Raw genomic sequence first — 6,000 nt, forward strand, 5'->3', positions numbered from 1 at the left:
GCTGCTTCGGATAACACGGGCTGCTACTTGATGCAGTCTTACCTAAAGGATGCTCCAGACTCTGAAATAAGTTCAACGTGTTTATTGAACTATTAACACAGTTCTCAAATGAGTTCGACTCTCTGCTAATCTAACTGTAGTAACTCTGTCTAACTGTACCAGCTTGCTCTAAGCCACGTGCTGGGGTGTGATGCTGCTGATCAACCCTGTGTAACTCTCTCGATGTCTGTCTGTGGAAAGAGGCAGGGTGTGAGTGCCTCATCCCTTTTATAATGTTTATGTCATGCCCCCTTGTGGTGATGCCACCTCTGAGTGTCCTGACTGCCCATTGGCTGTGTCCTATTCTGAGTGTCATTGATTGCATGTTTGCATATTCATGACATCGCCCCCTTTTTCTTGGATGTATATACATGTGAATGTGTCGGTCTAATGTGACTGACTGAGGAATACAGAACAGAACAAACAAAACAAATGCTCATAAGTCCAGTCTCTGAGGCTTGCGTCTGATCCTCATCGACCACCGCGGTGAGTGGTGGTGGAGGGGTTGGCGGTGTCTTGACAGGCGAGTGGGAGGCACGACTGGTGGCCTCGTGGTTCGAGGTGTCTGGAGGTGGCAATTCGACATGTGGAAATGGAGGGGAAAGTGGTTGTGCGCAAGCAACTTTTCGCAGGGCCCTTCGATTCCTTCGCACTATGGAGCCATCAGCCATACGAATGACATAGGATCTGGGCACGGCCTGTCGAACAACGACAGCTGGAGCAGACCACCCACCATCCGGTATCTTGATCCTGACCATGTCGGCCGAGTATTGCACATCCAGATCGGTGGCATGTGCGTCAAAGCCCTGCTTCTGGCTGTTGCGAAGCTGCTGCATCTTCTGCAGCACCGGGAGGTGATCAAGGTTGGGCAGGTGTATGGCTGGAAGCGTCGTCCGCAGGTCCCTGTTCATCAGCAGTTGAGCTGGCGACATGCCAGTGGACAAGGGAGTTGCCCGGTACGCAAATCGTGCAAGGTGTATGTCGGAAGTGGAGTCCGAGGCCTTGCGGATGAACTGCTTAATGATGTGTACCCTTTTTTAACTTGGCCATTGGACTGCGGATAGTGCGGACTGGAGGTGACATGCCTGAAATTGTAGCTCTTGGCAAACGTGGCCCATTCTCGACTGTGGAAGCACGGGCCATTGTCGCTCATGACGGTGTTCGGGATGCCAGGCCGTGAGAATGTCTCTTTACCCGCTTTGATGACGGTCCGTGGGGTGAGGTCTGGCAGCTTCAGCACCTCAGGATAGCTCGAAAAGTAATCGATGATTAAGATATAGTTGCGACCATTCGCGTGGAATAGGTCAATGCCAACCGTGGACCACGGAGAGGTCTCTAGGTCATGTGGTTGGAGTGTCTCCTTGCTCTGCGCTGGTTGGAACCTCTGACAAGTTTCGCAGTTCAGGACCATGTCCGTGATGTCCTGGTTGATGCCGGGCCAGTAGACAGCTTGCCGGGCCCTGCGTCTGCACTTTTCTACGCCCAGGCGTCCCTCATGAAGCTGCCGCAGCACCATGCTCTGGAGATGTAGCGGGATGACTATCCTGTCCAGCTTGAGCAGGATGCTGTTGATCAGCGTCAGGTCGTCCTTGACGTTGTAGAATTGAGGGCATTGCCCTTTCTGCCAGCCATTGCTGAGGTTGTGGATGACTCGCTGCAACAGGGGATCGTTGGCCGTCTTTTCTCGGATGAGAACGATCTTCTCTTCTGTTGCCGGGAGAGCGCTTGCACACAGTTGTACCTGCAATTCAATGTGCTGGATGATCTCCAGTGGTTCACTGGGTGAGTTGACGGAGCGGGACAATGCATCGGCGATGATGAGCTCCTTGCCAGGGGTGCACACCAAATTGAAATCATACCTCCGGAGTTTGAGCAGAATTCTCTGCAAACCAGGCGTCATGTCGTTCAGGTCCTTTTGGATGATGTGGACCAGAGGCCTATGATCCGTCTCAACAGTAAATGTTGGCAAGCCGTAGACATAATCATGAAATTTGAGGATGCCGGTGAGAAGACCTAAACACTCCTTCTCAATCTGCGCATATCTGGTCTCAGTGGGTGTCAATGCCCGTGACGTTTATGCTACTGGTACCCAGGATGACGTGTTGTCTCTTTGAAACAACACCGCCCCAATGCCATCCTGACTCGCATCTGTGGATATCTTGGTCTCTCGGTCTGGGTCAAAGAATGCAAGGACGGGTGCAGTGGTGAGCTTGGCTTTCAGCTCCAGCCACTCTGTTCGGTGCTCCGCCTTCCACTCAAAGGCGGTTGATTTGTTCACCAGGTTGCGTAGGGCCGTGGTGTGTGTGGCCAAATTCGGGATGAACTTGCCAAGGAAATTGACCATTCCCAGGAAGCACAGTACTGCCTTCTTGTCCTCGGGGACTTTCATTGCCTCGGTGGCTTTAATTTTGTCTGTGTCCGGGCGGACACCGTGTCATGAAATCTGATCGCCCAGGAACTTCAGCGTGGATGTCCCAAAACAGCACTTGGACCTGTTTAGCTTGAGGCCATGCTCATGTATGCGTCGGAATACTTTCTTGAGTCGCGACACATGTTCCCATGGGGTTGTGGACCAGATTATGATATTGTCAATGTAGACACAAACCCCTTCTATTCCCTCCATCATCTGTTCCACGATGCGATGGAAAATCTCTGATGCGGAGATGATGCCAAATGGCATTCGGTTGTAGCAGAATCTGCCAAAAGGCATGTTGAAGGTGCAGAGCCTTCTGCTGGATTCTTCAAGTTGGATTTGCCAAAATCCTTGGGATGCGTCCAATTTTGTGAAGAAGTTCGCGTGTGCCATCTCACTCGTGATTTCTTCCCTCTGCGGGATGGGGTAATGTTCCCGCATAATGTTTTTGTTTAGATCCTTGGGGTCAATGCAGATGCGTAGGTCCCCCAAAGGCTTCTTTACGCACACCATCGAGCTGACCCAGTCGGTTGGTTCAGTGACCTTGGAGATGATGCCTTTTTGTTGTAGACTCGTGGGCTCTGCTTTCAGGCGCTCTCTCAGTGGAACAGGGACAAGTCGTGGTGCGTGGACCACTGGCTTGGCATCAGGCCACAGTAGAATCTTGTACTCGTACGGCAGCGTGCCCATCCCGCTAAATACATCTGGGTATTGGGTTAGGATGTCGTCGATGCTGGCCTGAAGATCCGAATGGGACGGTGTCGTGGTGTAGACCCTTTGAATGAGGTTCAGTTGCTTGCAGGCGTGCGCACCTAGCAGGGACGCCCTGTCTGGTTTAACAATCTCGAAGCGGAAGCTTGCTTGCGTGTGTCGGCTGGACACCTGCAGATGGCAGGACCCCAGTGCCTTAATTCCGTTTCCATTGTAGTCCAGGAGTTTGCAGGCAGCTGGAAGGATTGTGGGGGCTTCTTGATTCTCTTGAAGTCCACCTGCGAAATCAGGTTGGCGGAGGCATCTGTGTCCAGTTTGAACTGGATGGGGCAGTGGTTGACCTTCATCACTGCTCGCCATTCGTCCTCGAAATCCACGGCCAGGATTGATTGGACTCGCGATATGTCCGGTGTGGCGTATTCACACTTCGTAATTGATGCCCACTCGGTAAGTGTTGTCCAGGTATTCATCACCTGGATCCGTCGCACTGCCTGAATCAGAGTCTTGCATTCGGTGTTGCACACTTCTGATGCGTTGCTGTCGGAATTGGGAGCGCTGGCTCCTGACTGGTGGTGCAGATCTGCACAGGGCTGCATAGTGGTTTGGTTTCCCACAGTTTAAACAGCGTTTGCCTCTTGCAGGGCAGTTTTTAATTTAAATGGGCGGTGCCGCAGTTCGCGCACGTCATGATGTCGGCGTCATGACACTCAGTGCGTCGTTGCGCGTGCGCGGTGCAGATCTCGGACGTCTGCACCTGCGCCATGCGGTTTTCGGCCGTTTTGTGTTCCCGATCGCATAGCGCATGCGTCGGGCCCCGGGAAGAGCGCACAAAATGGCCGCTTTCGGCAATGTGGAGGCGCTGTATCCGGGAGATGGCCTGAACACTCTCCACCTCGAGGGCTGCTTGTTTTTCACTCTTGCCGTTTTGTACTGTGAATAGCGATTTTTAGAGTGCTCATGCACAGTACACATTTCAATCGCGACTGGCAGGGTCATGCACTTGATTTTCAACAATTGCTCTCGCAGAGGATCAGTGTGGATTCCAAAAACGATTTGGTCTCTGATCACGGAGTCAGTGATATCACCGAAGTTGCAGGATTGCGTTAGCAGTCTAAGGTTAGTTAGATAGGAGGTGAAGGATTCGTCTTTACCTTGCATCCTCTGCTTGAAGATGTAGCGCTCAAAGATTTTGTTGGTGTCCACCTGGCAGTGGCTGTCGAATTTGTCCAGGATGGTTTGGTACTTTGTTTTGTCCTGCCCTTCAGAAAAGTGAAAGGAGTTGAAGATCTCTATTGCATGGTCACTCGCAGTGGTGAGTAGAAGAGCTATCTTCCGCGCATCGGTCGCGCAATTGAAGTCAGATGCTTCCACGCATAGTTGAAATTTCTGCTTGAATGATCTCCAGTTGGCACTAAGATTGCCGGTGGTCCTAAGCTGATGAGGAGCCTGAATCTTGTCCATTGTGCCTGTATTCAGTAGCTGGTTGTCACTGATCTTGCTGAGTTGAACTAAATAGATTGAACAGTCACGCCTGGTATCATGTTGTGTTATGCTGCTTCGGATAACACAGGCTGCTATTTGATGCAGTCTTAACTAAAGGATGCTCCAGATTCTGAAATGAATTCAACGTGTTTATTGGACGATTAACACAGTTCTCAAATGAGTTAGACTCTCTGCTAATCTAACTGCAGTAACTCAGTCTAACTGTACCAGCTTGCTCGAAGCCACGTGCTGGGGTGTGATGCTGCTGATCAACCCTGTCTCACTCTCTAGATGTCTGTCTGTGGAAAGAGACAGGGTGTGAGTGCCTCATCCCTTTTATAGTTTTTATGACATGCCCCCTTGTGGTGATGCCACCTCTAAGTGTCCTGGCTGCCCATTGGTTGTGTTCTATTCTGAGTGTTCTTTGGTTGCATCTTTGCATATCATGACACTGGCCTTATTCTGCGTCACAAACAAGCTGTCTAGCCCACTGAGCTAAACCAGCCCCTTATGACTCTATGACCTGTCTGCGTGGGCCTCACCCCCACAACATAAAAAGATGTGCCGCGTAGGTGGATTGGCCACACTGAATTGCCGCTGAATTGGGAAAAATAAATAATTGGGTACTCTAAATTTATTTTTTTAAATGATCCCAAGACCACCAAAAAACTTGTGTGTTGACTCTCCCATTCAGGTTACTGGCAGAAACTGGAATTACGAGACCCTGTGGGAGGCAGACAGATTTGTAGCTATCAGCCTGTAAGGGAAAACAAAATGAAAAGTAAGGAAAGTAGCCACCCACCATGTGGGTGCACAAAAGCTTTAGTAAAACCTGCAACACAGTAACTTGCATTTGTCTTGCATCATAGGGGTGGCACGGTGGCACAGTGGTTAGCACTACTGCTGTTTCCTCCCACAATCCAAAGATGTGCAGGTTAGGTGGATTGGCCCTGATTGGCTGTCCACAATACACATGAATGGTTTGGATGAAGGAATTGCACGCAATATCTCCAAATTTGCAGACCACACTAAGCTGGGTGGCGGTGTGTGCTGTGTTGGAGATGCAAAGAGGCTGCAGGGTGACCTGGACAGGCTGGCTGAGTGGGCAAATACTTGGCAAAAGCAATATAATGCGGGTAAATGTGAGGTTAGCCACTTTGGTGGCAAAAACAGGAAGGCAGATTATTATCTGAATGGTGGCAGTTTAGGAAAAGGGGAAGTGCAACGAGACCTGGTTGTCAAGGCGGAACAGCCGCTGAAAGTTGGCATGCAGGTACAGCAGGCGGTGAAGAAAGCTAATGGCACGCTGGCCTTCATAGCGAGACGATTTGAGTATAGGAGGAGGGATGTCTTGC

This window comes from Scyliorhinus torazame, chromosome 21 (assembly GCF_047496885.1).
Source record: "Scyliorhinus torazame isolate Kashiwa2021f chromosome 21, sScyTor2.1, whole genome shotgun sequence".
Classification (NCBI taxonomy): Eukaryota; Metazoa; Chordata; class Chondrichthyes; order Carcharhiniformes; family Scyliorhinidae; genus Scyliorhinus; species Scyliorhinus torazame.